This window comes from Crocuta crocuta, unplaced genomic scaffold, assembly GCF_008692635.1.
Source record: "Crocuta crocuta isolate KB4526 unplaced genomic scaffold, BGI_CrCroc_1.0 scaffold219, whole genome shotgun sequence".
In the NCBI taxonomy this organism is placed as follows: Eukaryota; Metazoa; Chordata; class Mammalia; order Carnivora; family Hyaenidae; genus Crocuta; species Crocuta crocuta.
Window position 1 is genome coordinate 2,955,194 of NW_027551572.1, and position 22,640 is coordinate 2,977,833.

General features: G+C 39.1%; 1 pseudogene; it reads left to right on the forward strand.

Annotated features, from left to right (window-relative positions):
* The first annotated feature begins 20,233 nt into the window (after positions 1-20,233).
* Positions 20,234-20,527, forward strand: LOC144220871 (MICOS complex subunit MIC13 pseudogene; annotated as a pseudogene).
* Positions 20,528-22,640: the final 2,113 nt, after the last annotated feature.

Here is a 22,640-nt window from a genome sequence, read left to right on the forward strand (position 1 = left end):
ATGCTATAACCTCATTCTTGTACAGAATTATTTGTACTTAGGTGTATTTCTATAAACTAACATAGAAGTAGAATTTCTAGGTCACAGGATGTACAAAGTTAAAATTTTAATAAAAGCTGCCAAAACCTCTTAAGAGAAATTGTATCAGTTTACCATCTCCACAACACTGAGAAAACCTCTCCGTCCTGATGTAACCTAATGCAAATTTGAAGTAATTTTGACAAACTGCCCTAATCTATAAAGAAACCAGCTGTTTTAACATGATGGCACATCCAAAGAACAGCAGGTTGGGACTCTGGCTGGGAAGGAGATTTAAATAGTACCTGCTATGAAAAGACATTTCACTTTATTTTTTTTTTTGACCAGAGAAATGGGAATAATAATTATAAGATACAATGAGCCATGCACTCAAGTTTGTAATTTTGAACGGTGGCGTCTATTGCAACTATTTCTTTAAAAAGATTTTTAAAATTTTTATTTATTTTTGAAGGAGAGAGAGACAAGAGTGTTAATAGGGGAGGAGTAGAGAGAGAGAAGGAGACACATAATCTGACACAGGCTACAGGCTTCAGGCTCTGAGCTGTCAGCACAGAGCCTGGACATGGGGCCCCAACTCACAAGCTGTGAGATCATGACGTGAGCCAAATTCAGAACCTTAACCGACTGAGCCATCCAGGAACCCCGCAACCGTTTCTTTAACAAATCTTTATTTCGTATATTTAGATCCTTTTCAACTCATTCCCTTTGGCTTACTTAGCTAACCAGAATGGTGAGTTTTTGTTACATTCTTTTACAACAAATAAAAGGCAGTTACTGGTATATTAAATGTTACTACCTTGTGCAAGAAATCATGAAGGAGGGAAATCTCTCCTTTTATGAAATTTCCTGATAATTTATTATCCGAGTCATTTCTTTATGATTCATCTCCTCTGACAGAAAAGCTTTCAATCAGCAAATAACAAAGAATATTCAGCAAGTAACTAAAACTCTAAAACTTAAAAGAAGATTTTAAATCTACAACTTGGTTATATTCTTCAGTACACCTGACGGCCTGTAGTATCTTACCTCCTGATTACTGTGTAATCTCATTGTGCCTTTCTGTTTAGGGAAAGGGTATGTTCATATACTTGGATAATGGCAGTTACTAAAACTATTTTATTTTATACTATGTTCAAATGCACAAAAAGCTGAAGAAAATAATGCCATGAACATTCTTATTTTCACCACCTGAAATTCAATGATTAACATTTTATATTTTTTCTTTTTTTTTCTCTACATGCAAAGCCAATTGCAGTTATTATGACACATCACCATAATGTACTTGAACATGCATCTTTTGCCTAAGAATAAAGACATTCCAGGTTGCTTTTTTAATAATTTTTAAAATGTTTTTATTTTATTTTTGGAGGGACAGAGAGACAGAGTACAAGCAGGGGAGGGGTAGAGAGAAAGGGTGACACAGAACCCAAAGTAGGGTCCAGACTCTGAGCTGTCAGGACAGAACCTGATGTGGGGCTTGAACTCAAGAACCTGAGATCATGACCTGAGCTCCTTGTTATCACTGTCGAGCCCTACGCAGGGCTCAATCTCACCAACCACAAGATTATGACCAGAACCGAAATCAAAAGTTGGACACCTGACTGAGCCACCCAGGCACCCCTACAATAGCAATTTTTGTACCTTTGTCTTTGTTTACATGTGAATTACTTAAGAATGAACTATTAGTGTGAAGTTGCTGGGTTATTTTGAATTTTGGTAGGTGTTGTCAAGTTCTTCTGGGCGTTTGCATCTGTTCATATTCCTACTAATTAGGGAAAATTTCTAACGTGTAATTGATTTTCAAATGTTTGCCAGTTGACCATGTGAAAAATGGTATCATTTTAATTTATCCTTATTTTTAAGCAAAATTAAAATTTTAAATTTTTTCAAATGCTTAAAATTTTTAAGCATTTTCATATGTTTAAAGCTGTTTGTTTTTAGTTTTCTGTGAATTATGTGATGTTTTTGCCTTTTGGGGAATGTTTGTTGATTTACACAGGCTCTTTTTGCAAAAATAAATTACTGTGTCATGTACATTGTAAATATTTCTTTCATTTTTAGTATATCTTTTCACTTTAGTTATGATTTTCTTCTGGGCTGAAGATTTTAATTTTTGTGTGGTTTGTAATCACTATTTTCCCTTTAGAGTACTTTCTCGTGAGCTGCAACAGCCCTTCTCCTACTTGCCTGAAGGCTGTGAGCCTGCTGCCCACCTTCGGAGAGCTGAGCAGTGAAATGGAACTGAAGGTCCTATTTGGTTTGCAGATTTTCACTTAGTCCAGTTTTGGTCACTGTGCTTAAAGTCCCAAAGGTCAGACCTTCTATGCCTTGGCCTCTCCAGGAGTCAGCCACCCACCCCTCCAGTGCTGGCAAGAGCAGTCACCTTGCATTGAGGTCCAAATCTGGAGGTTGATCTGTTCCTTGTACAGACTCTGGACTAGTCCTTCTGCTCCACAACCTCCAGAAGTATCTGGTGCCTACAGGTTTTGAATGTTGCTGGCATTCTGTACTGTCAAGCCTCACTACTCGGAGTACAGAGTGCAGACCGGTAGCCTCTATCCACATCACCGGGGAGTTTGTTAGACATGCAGCACTTCAGGCCTTAGCCCAGACCTGCTGAATCAGAATGGACAGCCTCAGGATCACCAGGTGGTTCTTGTGCATGTGAGAGAGTGGGATGCCTGACTTTGATTCCCACCATTGCCAGGCAGTTAGGCTTTAGCTGTTTCTCCTTGGCTGGGTCAGTTACCATTCACTCATGTGCTTTCTGTCTTCCAAAGTTTGGGGTGATCTCTTATCTGTTGTTATCGTCTTTTGTCCTTTTTGGAAGTTTACCTTGTTTATTCTTTATTGTTTTATTGGGGGTTCAGGAGGGCTTAGAGATAAAAAAAGAACATTTATTTACCATGTTTAACAAAAATTCTCTCTTCTACCATGTTGTTTTTAAAAAGGTTTTTTTCACTGTTTATTATTTAGAGACACAGAGAGACAAGAGTGTGAGTAGGGAAGGGACAGAGAGAGGGAGACACAGAATCCAAAGCAGGCTGCAGGCTCTGAGCTGTCAGCAAAGAGCCCGATGTGGGGCTCGAACCCACGAGCTGCAAGATCATGACCTGAGCCGAAGTCAGATGTTCAACCGACTGAGCCACCCAAGTGCTCCTGTGTTGTTTTTTTAAAAAATATTTGAATCTTTGTTCCTTGTTGAATGACTTAGTTTTTCCTCCCAATTGGCTAGCCAATGTCTTAACATGATTTACTAAATAATCCATATTTTCCTCTGATTGGAAATTTTACTTCTATGTATACAAACTTCGCTTGCATTTGGCTGTTTTTTGTTATAATTTTATAATATCTCTTACTACCTGGTAGTACTAATTTTTCCCCATATTTAGAAGATAGAATCTTATTTATTAAATTTTTTAAATGTTGTATTTGTTTATTTATTTTTGAGAGAGAGAGAGTGCACAAGTGGGAGAGGGGGCAGAGAGAGAGACACACACACAGAGTCCGAAGCAGGTTCCAGGCTCTGAGCTGTCAGCACAGAGCCTGATGCAAGGCCTCAACCCACAAATCTTAAGAGCATGACCTGAGACAAAGTTGACGCTGAACTGACTGAGCCACCCAGGTGCCCCAGGAAGACAGAATTCTAAAACTCTGAGTTAAAAGAAATTATTTCTATAGTTCTCATTATTTACTCTTCATTTTTATTCAGTCCATTTTTATGTATACTTATTCAAAATGATAGGGTCATCAACATTCTTTAAATTTCTAACTTGATTTTTAACATGCATAAGGTACATATGCTTTTTCATGTATACGCATATATATAACTTTTTCTTATGGACTTTATTTTCTTTTAAAAGCTCACATACAACACTTTTGAAGCCTAGGAGAATTTGATTCTTAGGAGAATCTATTTATTCCCATTTTTTGGAGAAGGTACAGTGTAAACACTGTTAAATGCAATAGAAAGCTTTACTACATGAATAGGTAGCTGGTGTGCTCTCATCACCCTTAGCCAAGATTGACATGTTGTTAGCTGACGGAAATCTTCACTGCTGGGCCCGCCCAGAGCCTCTGGCATTTGAATTCTCCCACCAGAGCTGTGACTCTGGGCAAGTTAAAGAATCTCTCTGATTCTGTGAGGCGGAGGTCATATTACCCTTTCTGATAGTGAGGATTGGAGATAATTTCAATACAATGCTTAACCAAATCCTTGGCTCACAGTAGGTACTCAGCCAATGGGTTCTGCTGCTTCTACTTGTGACCGAAGTGGATAATGGATGAGTCTTTCACAGTGCTTTAATCAACAGGAGCATTGACTTGCTCACTCAGATATACTAGTAGAATAAAAGTTTATATGGGAATCTTTCCTAGTGTCTGTCTTAGAATACATAATTGAGTCTCAGCTGCCCATGCTGGTGGAAGGGAAAAATGATAAGAGTTAGCAACAGCTGATAAGCTTTCAAGCCTTTATACATGACTGGGAATTCATTTAACTATTACCTGTGTTGAATACAATATACACTTTCATAGCTGGAAGAGAACTTTGATGTTGCAGAATCCTTTAACTCTACAAATGAGTAAACAGATCTGAAGGAAAATGACTCGCCCAAGAGCACACAGTGGTGTGAGCTTAATGGCAGAGTTAGACTCAGAAGTCAGATATGTTAACTCTTAGTTCTGTGTGTTTTACTTACCTTTTATCATTGTATCTGCTCAGGTCTGTATCCAGAGCCTCTGACGTGTCTGAGGAACTGGTGTCTGGGACCTCGGTTAAGTGTAGGTTGACTGAGGGATGCATAAGCTTGGAGGAATAGAAACACTGTTGAGCTTTTGTTTTCTCTCTTGAGTATTTTCAGAGCCAGATACTCCCCTCTGATTCATCAGCACAGCTTCAACTGTGATATTGGAGTGTGGGCCAGTAACTTTGAGGTGAGAAAAAGGACGAGTAGGTATATATTTAAGTTAGAATAAAAAGGAAAGTGGGAAGTCCTCAGATAAGCCAGAGTTGGTTGGGGACATAAGTGTCTGTATACAAGTCCAGGGCAGGCTGTGGATTCCCTGTAAAAAAAGATAGGCAAGAACAAAGCCAACATACAATTATGGGCAAAAGCAAGGGGTTCGAGAGACAGGCTTACTGGTAGTATGTAGCCAAAAGCAGGTAGGAAGGAAACATCACTTCCATAGAAGCTGAGCACCAACCAGAGCCCCACGCTGAGAATGGGGATCCTGTTCCAGAGAGCTTGTGGTTTGGAAGAGAAGTGGTTACAAGCTATCAGTTTGAGCCCACTGTATACCTAAGCAACTATTTTGTCTTTGCTCAAAGTAGTTTTTTTTTTTATGTTTATTTATTTTTGAGAGAGAGAGAGAGTGAGCAGGAGCAGGGGAGGGACAGAAAGAGAGAGGAAGAGAGAGAATCCCAACTAGGCTCTGCACTGTCAGCACAGAGCACAATGTGGGGCTTGATCTCATGGAAGGCAAGATATATCATGACCTGAGCTGAAATCAAGAGTCGGATGCTTAACTGACTGAGTTACCCAGGGTCCCTCAGAAGTTTTTTATATGCCAGTCAGATGGTGTCAGTTGTAGTTGGTTGGGGTTTCTTGGTGTCAACATTGAATGGAATGAATAAAGCAGTTTCTGGGCGGTTCCTGACTTGTCATTAGCTCCAGGTCTGAAGCTAACCTTGAGGGTATCATATGGCTCCCTAGCTCCCATAACTTTGCTTCATAATCCTACAGACTGATTTTGCTTTTGACTTTAGTATTGAGAAATAAATGCTTAATCTGTTACATAAAATTAAGTAGAAATAACACTGAAATCATGGCCAGGCAGAAAGATAGTTGCCTCTCAAATACCTATTTACTTATTGAGCTAATAAGCCATTTATATGTAAATGTGAACATCTATTACCTTGGGTCTTGATGAATTTGAAATAGCATGAATACATTTGATTTGGAAGTAAGTTTGTGTTTAAAAGTTATTTCCCTTTAGGGAACAACAAGTTAAGCTTAGGTTGAATAGGCTTAGAGGAACTATGAAAAACATTTTTTAATGTTTGTTATTTATTTTGATAGGGGGAGAGGCAGAGAGAGAGAAAATCCCAAGCAGGCTCTGTGCTGTTAATGTAGAGCCCGATGTGGGGTTTGATTCCACAAACTGTGAGATCATGACCTGAGCTGAAATCAAGAGTCAGGTGCTTAACCAACTGAGCCACCCAGGACCCCCTAAAAACATTTTCAGAGACCCTCAAAAACTCTGTGACCGAAACCTTAAAAATCCATTAAATGTGAATAGTTTTCATTTGTAGAATTCATAGATGGAGCATATGTGTTGAAATAAATTACTACAGTTAAACTTGAATTATAGCATTTTAGGGAAAAAATCAAATGAGGTTTTAAGTTTGAACTTTAAGAATCTTTTGTTGGGTTTGTATAGACTTAATTGAGATGAATTAAAATGAATGTTAATTTCCCATTTGCTTACTAGATTTAAATAACTAGTTATGTTGGATTAGATCAATGGACTTGAAGTCATTGGGACAAAAGGCACCAAAAGACAAATGAGTAAGTCTGTGCAGTCGTTGATGTCATTAGGCCAGCGCACTTTGCTGCTGAACCATGCTCACCTAGTTCAGGAATGTTGGATTCCCAGAAAATACACAGTACAAGTTGTGCCTTTAGTTTTCTTCTGTGCAATGAGTCATATTCTGAGTGGTCTACCTTCTGTTCCACTGTAGTGCATAATTTATGCAAAAAATCTGATTTCAGCTCTGTCAACTTCAAAGGGTTGCAGCCGGGTATAAATCTGGAAGGATTTGCTCAGAGAAGAGTTTCTGTTTTTCATTAAACAACTGGAGGTTCAGACTATCTTTGATCAATTTTGTGGCAAGGAGCCGAAGCCAGCTTTTCAATTTGCTGGCCTTATTTAATTAAGACTTTTGTTTTCCTTGAATCTCAAGATGCTCTCTGGGATGAAGACTGTGTAAATTTGACATAACATCTGGTTTATCTTTGTAAGAGCTAATCTTTAAATTAAAATAAATATAAAAGTGTCTGATGATTGGAATAGCTGCTAATAAAAATATCCATTTATTTTGAAGTTCTTTGATGGTTTGATCTACTGTAAACTCCACCATAGCCCAGTAGATGATGGGATTGTGTCTGTAGCATAAACACTCAGTATACGATGGTCTGGACAGCATTAGGAGTTTAGAGGGGTAAAAAACAAACAAATAGGTTAAAAAAATGCAGTTTCCTGGAATAGGAGTGGTGGTGCAGTGCCATAATAACTGGAGCAGTGATGTTGTGAGGATCAGTAATTATGGCTAACATTTATTATAGACACATTATGTGCAAGGCACTGTTCCTAGAGCCTTCTATGGATTATCTCATTTAATCCTAACATAAACTCTGTAAAGTAGGTACCACTTTTACTTCTTTTTTATGGATGTGGAAATAAGGCTTATGAAGGTTCAATAATTTGTCCAGGATCACACAGCTAATGTTTCTTTTACAGAGACTGCTTAGAGCGTTGTGCTTGGCGTGAAAGTGGAAGCTCTGTTCACTTACCGCTTGGCTGATCTAAGACTGGTTGATAGTTACTCAGAGTTCTTTGAACCTTAGCTTCCTCTTCAAAATGTAGAGAGAGGAGTGCCTGGGTGGTTCAGTCAGTTAAGCATCCAACTCTTGATTTCGGCTCAGGTCATTATCTCAGGGTTCATGAGTTCAAGGCCCGCGTCTACACTGTCAGTGCTGAGCCTGCTAGGGATTCTCTCTCTCCTTTCTCTGCCCCTACCCTGCTTGTGCTCACTCAAAAATAAATGAATAAACATTTAAAAAACAAACAAAATGTAGGGAGAGTGGAGAATTTGCCTCATAGGGTTATTATAGCAGTGGAATTACATAATGCATCTGGAGGTGCTTTGTAAACTAAAAATTATTATCCAGAATTATTACCCAGTATAAGGTATGTGATGAAGAAAAAAGGCCAAGCCCTTTGGAGAGAGAGACTTTGATTTGTTTTTTCCCACTTAGAACACAGATTTTTTTTTTGTATGTTGGTTCAGAGTAGGCACTGGATGGGAGTGTTCCTCCTTCCACGTCGAACACATGCCCGTCCTATTCTTGCATGGTAGGGAGACAAGGATCAAAAGACGAGATTCTTTTTTATTTTTTTACATTTATTTATTTTTGAGAGACAGAGACAGACGACGGAGCATAAGTGGGAGAGGGGCAGAGAGAAGGAGACACAGAATCCTAAGCAGTCTCCAGGCTCTGAGCCTGTTGCGGGGCTCAAACTCACAAACTGTGAGGTCATGACCTGAGCTAAAGTCAGATGCTTAACTGACTGAGCTACCCAGGTGCCCAAAAAGATGAAATTCTTTTTTTTCTTAAATATTTTTATTTATTTCTAGGAGAGAGAGAGAGACAGCGCGAGCAGGGGAGGGTCAGAGAGAGAGGGAGACACAGAATCGGAAACAGGCTCCAGGCTCTGAGCTGGCAGTCAGCACAGAGCCCGACGTGGGGCTCGAACCCATGAACCGCGAGATCATGACCTGAGCGAAAGTCGGACGCTTAACCGACTAAGCCACCCAGGCGCCCCACAAAAGATGAAATTCTTAATCAACTATTCTAGCATTGTGAGCATGAGGTGCTTCCTGAGCCAGGTTAACTACATAATTGGTTATAGTCAATTTAGAAAAAGAAAGGTAAGGCTTTTTTCTAAATTTATGGACTTCTAGAACCATGGCTTTCAAATTTTACTGGACATCAGAGTCACTCAGAGAGCTTTTGAGAACACATGTCTGGAATATCTGATTTACTAGGTCAGGATTAGAATTTTATTCCAACAGCTTCCCAGTAATGTTGATGCTACTGGTCCAGGGACCACACTTCGAGAACCATTGGTTTCAAATTCTCTCCATGCATTCAAAATATTGTACCACTCTGTCCACAGCTAAAAGTTAGGCCCTGCTTATTAAAAGCACAGTCAGGAGAAAATTCTGCAAATCGTTTAACACCACAGAAATGCTGTTGTTTTTAGTACTAGGCTTTTCACAAATCTTAAGTAGAGAAGAAAACAACTCTCTACTATAACCACACCAGTGAGGTGGTAGGTTCCTTTGCAGACATGTAGTTGTAAGTCATCCAGAGCTGAGCATACCTCCTTAACAGCTGAAATCCTTAACTACCTGTTGATGGTGTTTGGGGAGAGAATTTATACTTACCTGTTTTCAAGGTAAGTACATGTAGATATTTTTTTCTTTAGACAAGAACAGAGGCTTCGATGTTTTCTCACCCAAAGTTTCTCTCATTTTTGAGGCATTTAACATATAAGACCTCACATGTTGGTATTTGCAGCCATATGGAGAGTCATAAGAAGGTGCCCTGGCTCTGGCTTTAATAGGATGTGAAGAGAGGGCTGTTTTCTACAGATTGAGTGCTGAAATAATGCTTCAAGATCCCTCACAACAAAGTAGATACATTTTCTTATTGAAAGTAAAAAAATGAACAGCTAGGCACATTTGAAATCAGTGAAAAAAGATGGCATAGAAAGTGATAGGCAGGCTTTCATTAGGTGGTTTCTATTTTAGCTCTTTGCCTCGTACTACAGTTTTGGCTTATGAAGTTGGAGGAAATGAAAATATCCTTTGATGCCATTTAAAAATCTTAGCCCACTGGGGCACCTGGGTGACTCAGTTGGCTAAGCATCTGACTTCAGCTCAGGTCATGATCTCACTGTTCATGAGTTCGAGCCCCATATCAGGCTCTGTGTTGACAGCTCAGCCTGGAGCCTGCTTCAGATTCTGTCTTTCTCTCTTTCTGCCCTTCCCCTGCTCTCTCTCTCTCTCAAATATAAATAAATATTAAAAAATTAAAAAAAAACTTAACCCATAAGTATGAAATAAACACAAAAAGTGACACACTTCCTTGTTTTAAAAAAAATTAATAGATTTTTGAAAATTCTTTGAGCAGTTTTACATTTACAGAAAATTGAATGGAAAGTATAGATTTCTCATGTACCCCCTCATCTCCACCACTCACCCTCTGCAGTTTTCCTTTTGATTGACATCTTATAGTACTTTCATTACAGCTGAGGAGCCAATATCAATACATTATTTTAAAGTCCATAGTCTTTATTAGGGTTCCCTCTGTTTCATCCATTCTATGCATTTTGATAAGTGGATGATGACATGTATCCAACATTACAGTGTCATACAGAATAGTTTCACTGCTCTAAAAATCCCACGCTTCACCTGTTCATCCCTCCTTCTCCCTGAATCCCTGGAACCACTTCTCTTCCGTCTTCACAGGTTTGCCTTTTTCAGTGTCATGTAGTTAGAAATCATACACTTTGTAGCCATCTTTCACTTAGTAATATGTATTCAAGTTTCCTCCATGCCTTTTTTTTTTTTTTAATAAACTTTTAAGAACTTCTTCTTTGGAAGTAATTTCCAGACAAGGGAAGTGAGAACAGCACAAAGAACACCTGTATGCTTCTCACCCAGGTGCGGCTATGATTTTTTCCCCGTTTGTTTCATGAACTCTTGCTCTTTCTTAACATATATATGTATTATTCATATTTTTGTCTAACCCTGTCACCTCCCAAGAAGGAGGACAGACTCTACATAATCAGAGTATGGTTATCATTAAAAAAATAAGCCCTCATCTTTATCCAGTTTACTGTCTGTATTCCAGTCTATGAATTGACCCCATTCTGTCCTTTCTGTAACATTCTTTTTATCTCTATTCCAGTAGCGAGTCTAGGATGTTGTACTGATTTTATTTACTTTTCCAGCTTTTTTGAAATATAATTGACATATCAATTGTGTAAGTTTAAGATCTACATAGTTTGATGATTTGATACATGTATAGATTGTGAAATAATTACCACAGTGTTAATTAATATATCCACCTACATGCTTTTTTTGTGGCCTGATAGTTCATTTCTTTTACCTTTGGATAATATTGCATTGTGTGGTTATACCAGTTTGTGTATCTACTTATCTATTGAAGAACACAATGCTTTCTTCCAAGTTTTGGCAGTTATGAATAAAGCTGCTATGTAAACATTCTTGTGTAATTGTATAGATGTAAATTTGCAACTCCTTTGGGTAAATGCCACGGAGCGTGATTGCTGGATTATATAAGACCATGTCTGGTTTTACAGAAAACTACCAAAATGCCTTCCCAAGTGGTTGTACCATTTTGTATTACTACAGCATTCAATGAATGTCTGTCTACATTCCCACTCAGATTTTATGTTGTTAGCATTTTGGATTTTAGCCATTCTAAAAGATGTGTAGTGGTACCTTATTGTATTAATTTGCAACTTTGTAATGACATATGATGTTGAGCATCTTTTCATGTGTTTATTTGACATTTGTATGTCTTTTGGGGAGTTGTCTGTTTAGATATTTATTTTTGTTAATTTTTTAAAATTTATTTATTTATTTATTTATTTTAATAGCTTATTGTCATGTTGGTTTCCATACAACACCCAGTGCTCATCCCCACAAGTGCCCTCCTCCAAGCCCATCACCCCCCTTCCCCTCTCCTCCATCTGTTTAGATCTTTAGCTCATTCTTTAATTGGATTGCTTTCTTTTTTAAAAAAAATTTTTAATGTTTATTTACTTTTAAGGGAAAGAGAGAAAGACAGAGGCCTGAGTGGGGGAGGGACTGAGAGAGGAAACAATCTCAAGCAGGCTCCAGCTCACAGACTGAACTCACAGACTGAGCTCACAGACCTTGAGATCACGACCTGAGCTGAAGTCGGATGCTTAACCGACTGAGCCACCCAGGCGCCCCTAACTAGATTGTTTGCTTTTGTTGAGTTTTAAGAGTTTGTTGTTTATCTTGGATACTAGTCCTTTATCAGATATGTGTTTTGCAAAGATTTTCTCTCTGTGGCTTGTCATTTCATTCTCTTAACAATTGTTTTTTTCAGAGCACAGGTTTTTTAATTTTAATGAAATACAACTTATCAATTTTTTCTTTCATGGATTGTGCTTTTAATTTTATGCCTAAAAAGTCACTGCTGAATTAAATGGCACCGAGGTTTTCTCTTGTGTTATCTTCTGGGAGTTTTATAGTGTTTTCATTTTACCTTTAGGTTGTGATCCATTTTGAGTTAATTTTTGTTAAGGGCGTAAGGTCTGTGTTCATTTGTTTTCCTTGCATGTGGATATCCATTTGTTCAAGAGACTATCCTTTCTTTACTGTATTGCCTTTGCTCCTTTGTCAAAGATCAGTTGATTGTGATTGTGTGGGATTATTTCTAGGCTTTTTACTGCCTTGCTTTTTTTTTTATGTTTTATTTAATTTTTTGAGAGAGACAGACAGACAGCAGGCTCCAGGCTCTGAGCTAGACTTCAGCACAGAGCCTTACGCGGGGCTCGAACCCATGAACCGTGAGATCATGACCTGAGCTGAAGTCAGACGCTTAGCTTAACCAACTGAGCCACCCAGGCGCCCCTCTGCATTGCTTTTTGACTGCAAATTTGTAATGATTGCTTTGGGTCTCTCCTCCTGTTGATTCTTCCTCCAGTGCAGGCCATTATTTATACCCATGACTGCTGACAGACCCTGCCCGTTTGTGAAATGAGCATTTCACTCCTTCAGTCTTTGTGATGTAGTGAAAGAAAAGAGCAGCATTTCACTTCTTCTTGTCTTTATCCACTTATTTGTCACTAATTTTCATTGCTAACGTCAAACCTATTCTTTTAAATGAATTTAATAACATTCTACACAGTCCTCTTAATGATTTGTATAGTATGGTTTAAGGAATGAATTGCATCATAAAAGTGAGGGACGCCTATATGGATAAAGTACTTTTTGTCTGTATGTTGCTCATTTGTAAAATAGAAATAACACTTCTCTTACAGAACAGAGTTTTTAAAAAAAATACATCACAAAATACATGTGAAAACACATAAACAGGGAGGGCAGTAATGATTCGTATGTACTACAGGGTTCAGTTTGTCACTTTTCTTTGTCTTCATTTTATACTTCCTCCTAAAACAGTCTTATTTCCCTAATTTTAATTATACCTGAATACTTTGCATTGAAGACCCTGATCTGTGTTTTGTAGGCAATTGAATTTCCATTGCAGAAATTTCCACCCTCTTGCATGATCATCTATACCTCCTCTCCCTCCTCATCCTCCTTTCTTCCTCCCTTCTCTCTCTTCTCTCTCTTCTCCCTATTACCTTAAGAATGTGACTGGTAGAGAGGAGGCAAAGGTGCTGTAAGGCTGTATTTTCATAGTGAGAATGTTTAGCTACAAAATATTGATGGGAAGGACAACTATCAGGTGTAATTCCTCAAAACATTATTTCATCATTATAATGTCAGATGCAGTGATAGACATGATCTGCTTAATACTGTTGCTAATCTTTGTAAGTCTAATAAAATTGTAAGTGGCTTATCTGTCTGTGTACTATGCAGCTTTATGCTTGCTTTAGGCTTGATTACTCAAAATCTACATTTAGCTGCTTCTGAAAATATATTTTTTCTCAAGCTTCATAACATTAGTTTTCTCTTCTCCACCATTATTCTCTAAACCACCTAAGCTATAACTTTAATGAAAAAAACCCATGCCATTCATAAAGTCTATGAAATGTTCTCTGTAGAGAATTTAATATATATTAATATATATCAAGCATATTAATGAACTGTTGAACTGATGTTGTCTGTCTTAGATGGTAAGTTAGTAAGGAGCAGGGGTGTGCTGATATGTTTTGTAAATCATTGACAAACATAGCTTAATAGTCTGAAAATGGTTTTATGAGTAATGAGGGAATAGCCTCTGTAAATAATTATGTTAATATAGAGAAATTAAAGATTAAGAGAGGCAAGAATGAGAATTAGTTGAAAATAATATGGCTATCCTGGTTTTCTTTTGCTTACTGTATTCATGATGTTTTTCATCCTTTTAATCTATTTAGCTGTTTATATTTAAAATGAGGTTTTTGTAGGCAACAAAGTTGCCTTCGTTGGTTCTTGCTATTTTGAAAAATTCTGACAATTTCTGTCTTTACATGGGTGTTCTAGATAATTTAACTTTAATATAATTATTGATATGATTAGATTTAGGTATTCCATTTATTGTTTTCTGTAAGCTCCCTCTGCCATTGATTGGTCTTTCTCTTCCTGTCCTCTCTTGGATATTTGAATCTTTTTTAGCATTCTACTTTTTATTTATCGTTTTTTGGCTCTATCTCTTCAAAAATAAGTTTCTTTTTGATGGATGCTTGAGGGTGACAATATACATACCTAAACCTTCACAGTCTACTTGGAGTTAATATTGAACTACTTAAAGTAAAATACAGAAAACTTAAAACCATGTAGATTCCTTTATCCTCCCCACTCACCTTTATGTTCTAGCCATGATTTGTATTACCCTTACTACATATATTGAAAACCCCAGGGCTCCTGGATGGCTCAGTTGGTTGAACGTCAGTCTCTTGATTTTGGCTCTGCTGGCGATCTCCTGGTTCATGAGATCGAGCCCCGCACTAGGCCCTGTGCTGACACCATGGAGCCTGCTTGGGATTCTCTCTTTTCCTTCTTGCTCTTTGCCTCTCCCCTGCTCCTGCTTTTCTCTTTCTCTCAAAATAAATAAACTTAAAAAAAAAAGAAAACCTCAGCAAATAATAATATAATTTTTACTTCCAACAATCATACGCATATTAGGGAATTTGGGGGAAAGAGCCATTTATATTTATACCAATATTTATTATTTTTGTTGTTCTTTAATTGGTGGGAAACCCTAGTTTCTTTCTAGTGTCATTTCCCTTCAGCCTGAAGCACTTCCTTTAGCATTTCTTTTAGGGCAGGTTAGCCAAAAATGAATTCTCTAGGTTTTCATTGCCTAAAAATGTCATTATTTAGCTTTCTTTTTTTTAACTGTTTTTTTTTTTTTTTTTTAAATTTATTTCTAGGAGAGAGAGAGACAGCGTGAGCAGGGGAGGGTCAGAGAGAGAGGGAGTCACAGACTGAAACAGGCTCCAGGCTCTGAGCTGGCAGTCAGCACAGAGCCTGACGCGGGGCCCGAACCCACGAACTGCGAGATCATGACCTAAGCGAAAGTCGGACGCTTAACCGACTAAGCCACCCAGGCGCCCCTTAGCTTCCTTTTTAAAAAAAGATTTTATTTATTTATTTAACAAAGATCCTCTTACTTATTTTATTTATTATTGTTATTATTATTTTTGAAATGTGAGGCTCGATCTCATGACTGAGGTCATGAGATGAGCTGAAATCTAGAGTCAGCTGCTTAACTGACTGAGCTACCCAGGTGCCCCAAGATTTTATTTTTAAGCAATCTCTGTACCTGTCATGGTGCTCGAACTCCCAACCCTGAGATTAAGAGTTGCATGCTGCACCGACAGAGCCAGCCAGGTGCCCCTATTTAGCTTTCTTTCTTGAAAGATATTATTCTCGTTTGGCAGTTTTTATCTTTAAGCACTTTAAACAATANGAACTAGTCATGTTCTCCTCATTCTTTGTATGTGGAATGATATTGGATTGTAGCCCGGACATTGTATATGTTATGCTGTGTAGATCTGTGTCCTTAATCTTCTGAACAATGTTTTTTGTTTGATTTTTGCAGGCAGTGAACCCAGTTAGATTCGAACTCCATTTCTGTTCACATTCCAAGGCTGGTGGCTCTAATCTCAGTTCAGTTTATAACGCCTTTGCTATGCTCCTTGCTCAGGGTAAGGCCGGGAATTATGCAAGATTTTGTATAGAATTAGGGAATTCTCTTCTCTTTATTCCTTCTCTGCATGAGTCCCTCCTTACTCTGCAGGGATACTTTTTCCAAGTTCCTCAGACCAGACAGGGGTTTCACTTGGAGTTTTCTCTGTTCACACTATTGTACTGCTGCTTCGCTGCTCTGCCGTGGAACTCTGACTGGGTCCTGCCCCAGAACAAAACTGCCAGAATAAAACAATAATAATAAAAATCTGAGAAGTTCACCCCCCTTTTCGGTTGCTTCTCTAAGTTTTGACTCTCTTCGACCTTTCACTGTTTTTTGTTTACTTTGCAGAGTCCTCAGCTTGATGCTTTTTGTATCCTGTCCAGAGTTTTTACTTGTAAAAAGCAAGTCTGGTGTGGGGGGTGGGGGGTGGGGGTTGTAGTGTGCTTACCACCCTCACCCTGTTAGAGGAAACAGAACTCTTCTATTTTGTTTCCACCTCACAAAGAATCTCTACCCTCAGAGGGGAGAATGCATGATGGTAGTGAACATGGTGCCCATGTATTTTCCAAAATAGCTTGCAAAGAAGATCCAAAATTTGTTAATAAATGACAGTTTGACATCAAGGTAACTTAAGGTAGTAGCTTCTTTCCTTTTGTAAGATGCAAGTTGTATTTATACTCTGTAGAGCCAGGCAGTGTTTTCTGAGATGAAACACTTAAGTCCAAAAGGACTTGGGAGAGTAACAGTGCCAACCAGGTAAGAGAAGAGCCGTGCAGTCTCAGAGTAGCGGCTGGTTGCACAGGTTGGAGGCTGTGACCTGACTTACAGCTAATTGCCACTATCATCTTATTTTCTCAAATGACCGCAAGACAATGTTGACACATGTGTCAAAGAAGATTATAAGATTAAAAGGAGGAAAAGAAGTTGAGGTCAAAAGTATTTAAAATTAAGGTGTGATTCTGCCCTCCTTGAACTAGGACTTTGATCCCACATTTCTCTGTATTTCAGCCAGAAGATGGTCTTTTAGTGTTTGTTTACTTTGAACTTAACTCATTTTAGAGTGGCAATCTTGGCTTCTTTATTCTTGACTTTAGAATGTGACAAAAGCAACTCCTATAATTCTATCACTTATATTAGTATATTTTCTATACTCTATTTGTTCTTATTAAGTCCTGGGATTTTTTTTTTATCATGAAAGTAAAAAATGCTTATTGTAAATATTTCAAGCAGTCAGGAAGTATACACAGTAAAAGAGCAAAAACTGACCCCCAGGCTAAATGGTGTTTCAGGAATTTTGTGTTTTCTTTTTTTCCTTCAGATTTGTATTTAAGTAATCTCTGCGCTCAACATGGGGCTCAAACTTATAACCCCAAGATCAAGAGCTGCATGCTCCACTGACTGAGCCATTAGGGTTTCTTTTCTTGGGAGGGGGACATAGTTGAAATTGTTTCATATTTAAAAACTTTTCTTCTAGGGTGCTGGTTTTCTGACTCCGGATTTCAGCTCAGGTCATGATCTCACAGTTCGTGAGATCAAGCCCCCGTGTTGGGTTCTGCGCTGATGGTGCAGAGACTGCTTGGGATTCTTGGGAGTCTCTCTCTCTGTCTGTCTCTGTCCTTCCCCCTGCTTGCACTCTTTTTCTCTCAAAATAAATACATTAGAATGAAAAAAAGAAAAAAAAAACTTTTGTTCTGTCACATAACTTTATAACCTGAGCATTTTCACCATTTTTACGCATAATTTAAAAATGCTTCCTAAATGTAATTTTAATTTTAAAAATTGCGAAGGGTGTAACTGGATGATAAAATATCCTTTTATCCATCTTTTCATTTTCACTCCCTCGTGGAAACCATGAGTAATACCATTCCTTCTTGTGTGATCCCACAAATGTCTTATGCATGAAATTATTTGGTAAAGGAACTCATACTTTTCTTTTTCTGGATATGTAAATGTTATTAGAACATAAATATTTCTCCATTGGAAATCCTTGCAAACAAATTTTAATGACTGCAAAATTTCTGTTCTGAAATTGGGTGGTTGCATTCTTTTTTTTCAAGGATATTTTAAATTTTTATTTATTTTTAAAATTTGAATATAATTGACCCACAGGGTCACACTAGTTTCAAGCACACAACATAGTGATTTCACAAGTTTATACACTGTGCTGTGCTTACTACTAGCTCTTGTCTGGCCCCACGCCCCATATCCCATACTCTATTACGATATTCTACTGAGAAAGAGTTTGTGTTTCAGTCCACCCCAACAACCTCTCAGATCCATCTTACCTGAAACATCTGATCGCTTTTAACCAGCTTATTAGTAAGATAACTTGTGAAAACACCTGGCCTGCCTCTTGTAATGAGGTCAGTAGTTATTTTTACACTTCACCTTATACTTCTTCACTCTTTCAGCTTTCCAGCCACCAGCTCAGGGCAGATGCCGGCAACAGGTGAGAGGAATCACTTTTAGATGAATACCATTAAGTAATGTATACTACAACCCTGTTGTGAGCAGAGTGCTTGGTATTAAGTGACTGTTGTCATGGTATTGTTAAGGCTTCTGCATCTGACAAGACATCCATGATAAGTACTTAAACCTCTCATTTCTGTGGAAAATGCAGAAAAGATTCAGTTAATATGATGTGAAAAGAACACCACTGGAAGGGATAGAAGAAAGTCAAGTAGCTTGTTCCTGACGACCAGGTGGTGCTGGTTGAACCTTGGGGACTCTTGCCCTGGCTGGCATGGCTCCCCCCTCAGCCACAAGGGCACCATCTTTGCGATGAGAATATCATTCATTGTTTTCCAGGATTTCGTGAGGAGTCGGTGAGAACGCTGTGAATGTTTTCCATCATCCTTTACCCCTCTATGTTATGATACTTTATCACTTCCATGGTGGTTTTGGGGCCATTGTAATTAAATTGTTACATGTTGTTTGGTTTTTACCAGTCCTTTCCTGCTGACTAGGAGGTCAGCAGGCAAGAACGTAGAGATCAGTCTGTCTTGTCTCCCAGTAGATCTGTAGGAGAGAGAAACTTTCCCCATGTTCCTTTCCAGCTTCTTTGACTAGCCTAATAATTACATTGACATAAGGTAGATTAATAGGAGAAAAACAAATTTGATTTTATGCTTACAGGAGCTCATAAAAATCTGAGACTCAAAGAAGTGACTAAAGCAGGCAGCTTTTATACCTTTTAGGCAAAGAAGCAATACATTTGTGAAAAATTGGCAAGACAGAGGGGTTTGGGTTGGGGTAGTAAATTAGTGAAGTAACAAGGTTTGTTTATACAATCTTGTCTGCTTTAAATTCTCTCTCTCCCATGATAAGGACATCTTTCTTCCTACTGGGACAAAGAGGGTACCTTTCATATGGGAGATTTATTGCCTGCTTTCACGGGGACAGAGGAGGTCAGAGTGTCCTCTCTTGCACTGGCTGCTTCTAAGTAACTTTAATTCAGAATAATCAGTACTCCAGAGTGGCCTGTTATAGGTTGGTGTACTCTGTTTCCCTTCAATTCCTAGTATTTACCTTTGTGGGGGTTTTTTATAGAGCTCAGTGGCTAAGAGCCTGGAGTCATACTGCCTCAGCCCCCACTTTTAGCTCTTTGACCTTGGGCTTTGTTCCCGAACCTCCCTATCCTTCTGTTTGGATGAATGAAGACAAAAAATGGTGTCTGTCTCTTTGGATTATTATGCAGATCAAAGTGGTTAATATTTAAGTTAGAACATGTATCTGACGTGCCATAACGGCACATAGATGTGTGTTAAACAAAAAAGAACGGTTGCTCAGTGTCTGTTAAGTGAGATGATGGGTGGGTTTTCAGCAGCCCTCGTTGGTAAGCTGGGTGGAAGATGCGTCGTCAGACGCCAAGTCCCCTGGAATATTACTGTTCCCTGTGCTTTGATTCACTCACTGCTGTGATGCACAGTGTTTCACGAGGAGTAAACTCTCCTGAGTAAAATGTGCTTCTTTGGAACAAACTAACCAAGAAATATAGGTTTTTCCTTATTATAGTTTGACTCTCAGATTTCTGAATGTTATTTAGGAAAAGTCAAGTCTGTGCTAACCCTGTCTACTTGCAGTCAAAGCTTCAGAAAAACAGTAGTGCGTCACCAGGTCTTTAATATGCTTAAACACGGAAAGGCTTACCCCCGAAAGGCTAGCCAGAGGGGCAAAAATGCAGCCTCCTTTGGCCCTTCCAGATTGTGCTCAGTCTTGCTTCAGGGCCTGTGGATGGCGGCAGAGGCCTGTGTGTTCAAACAATAAAGAAACAAAGACAACAAAACAAAATAAACAGAACAAAAACAAAACCTCAAACAACCCCCGCCCCCAAGAGGGCCAGAGGCCAGTCCTTACAGGTCTTGAATACAGGTTGCAGTATCTAAAGGTATTTTTGTGTTTTGAACGTGGTGTCAAGAGCACTGAAATATGAAATTGAAAAACTTAAAAAGCGGCGCAGCCGAGGGACCTTGGTGTCCCGAGGGTGGTCGCTGATGAGGTTCCTCATCAAGGGCAGTGTGGCTGGGGGTGTCGTCTACCTGGTGTATGACCAGGACCTGCTGGGGCCAAGTGACAAGAGCCAGGCTGTCCTTCAGAAGGCTGAGGAGGCAGTGGCCCCAGCCACGTACCAGTTCAGCCAGTACGTGTGTGAACAGACCGGTCTGAAGATGCCCCAGCTCCCAGCCCCTCCCAAGTTTAATTTTCACGTCCGCGACTCCAGGAATTCAGGCATCATTAAGGTGATGTTGGCTCTGTCAGCGGCCCCCTGCAAGGTCTGAGAGTACTCTAGGGAGGGCTGGGAATACCTGAAGGAGCGAATCAAGTAGCCCATCGGAGGAGGCCTTCTGCCCCAGCCAGGAGACCCCACTCCAAGGGCGGCTCCCGGCCTTGCTGGCCCAATAAAGGACTTTGGAAGTGCGGAAGGAAGGGAGGGAGGGAGGGAGGGAGGGAAGGAAGGGAGGAAGGAAGGAAGGAAGGAAGGAAGGAAGGAAGGAAAAAGAGTATTTCTTTGGAAGTGCGGAAGGAAGGAACGAAGGAAGGAACTTAAAGAGTATTTCTTTCCCCAGAGCTGTCATGACTAACAGCTGCCCATTGCTTTTTGTCTCCAGCGTGTTTTCACATACAGTGTCTTTATCTGTCCCACAGTTCTTTCAGGTGAACATTATTATTCTCACTTTGACTTTACAGTAATTTTACTTTATTTATATTCACCTACTACAAAAAGTCAACGGGTATGATAGGGTACTTGGCAGAATGTAAGTCCTCATTCCTGCCCTGTCCCCCAAGTACCCAGGGCCACCCAGTTTGTATCTTTCCATTGGTGCCCTTGGCCTTTACAAACATGCACATCCTTCCTCCCATCTCCCCTGCTCCCCATGAAAGCTAGCACCGCATTTACTGTTCCAAACTGTGCTCTTTTCACTCACTATACGTTGTAAAGATTGTCCCATGTTGGGGCACGGAGACCTGCCACCTTCTTTATACCAGTTGCTTAATATTCCTCCTGCTTAGTAAATCTCCCATAGAGAACACTTAGATTGCTTCCATTCTCTTGCTTCACAAAACTTCTGCTGTGGGTAATCTGGCATATCAATTTGACACATACGCAATGGTATTAGTACAGTGGTTTTTAAAATTTTTTGATGGAAGACTCAAAAGTCACAATGTTCCTTGTAGAACAGCACCATAAAATAGGAAGACACTACATAAAATAAGTAAAAATTGGTGCTAGAGTAGAGATTATCTTATAGACTCCTATAGTCAAACGGTAGCAGGTATTTCAGGTTTAAGATAAAAATGGTAAGAGATGGGTACCTGGCTGGCTCAGTCAGAAGAGCATGTGACTCCTTTTTTTTTTTTTTTGATCTTTATTTATTTTATTTTATTTTTTTACAAATAGTTTATTGTCAAATTAGTTTCCACATAACACCCAATGCTCATCCCCAAAGTGCCCTCCTCCATGCCCATCCCTCCTCCCCCCCACATCCATCAGTCCTCAGTTTTTGTCAGCATTCAAGAGTCTCTCATGGTTTGCCTCTCTCCCTTTCTCCCACCATTTCCTCCCTTCTTCTCCCCCTTGGTCCTCTTGATCTCAGGGTCATGAGTTCAAGCCCCACTTTGGGCAAAAAAAAAAAAAAAAAATGGTTAAGAAAGCCCTTGATCCTAAGAGAGGGGGCATTGTCTGTTGGGTCCCCACATTATTGCCAGCACTGAAACAGCCATCCATAGTGTGTATTAAGTTGAGAGTGGGCACATCCCTTTATTTTTCTGCTTCTTACCTGCCTGCTCACAGAGTTTCTGTGGGAGTTTCTTAAACTATATAAAAATATTTCTTTGAAAACTTGAAAGTATTGCATGTGAGATGTTATTTTTTAGAGTACTTAGTTATATAATGTTTCTTTTTTTTTAATTTTTTAACGTTTATTTATTTTTGAGAGAGTGTGAAGAGGGGAGGGGCAAAGAGAGAGGGAGACACAGAATCTGAAGCAGGCTCCAGGCTCTGAGCTATCAGTGCAGAGCCCAATGTAGGGCTCGAACCCACAAACCATGATCATGACCTGAGCTGCAGTCAGATGCTTAACGACTGAGCCTCCCCAGGCACACCTTGTGTTTCTTATTTATCTCTAGTAGTAGCCCTAGATAGATTTAGAGGAACCCGGCAAACATGATCAGAAAACATGTTTCACGTCAGAATTTTCTAGATTAGCTTGAGGTTTCCATTTAAATTCTAAAAGGGAAATTTTCAGCTTCATTGCTACTTAGTGGATGCTGATGGACCCAATCTAATCTTTTTCTGATAAGTTGGAACCATTATTATCAACATTGATTAATGTTCATTAAACAGTGAGATTTTTTAAACTCTTAGGGTTTTTGCTATTCTAAAAATCCAGA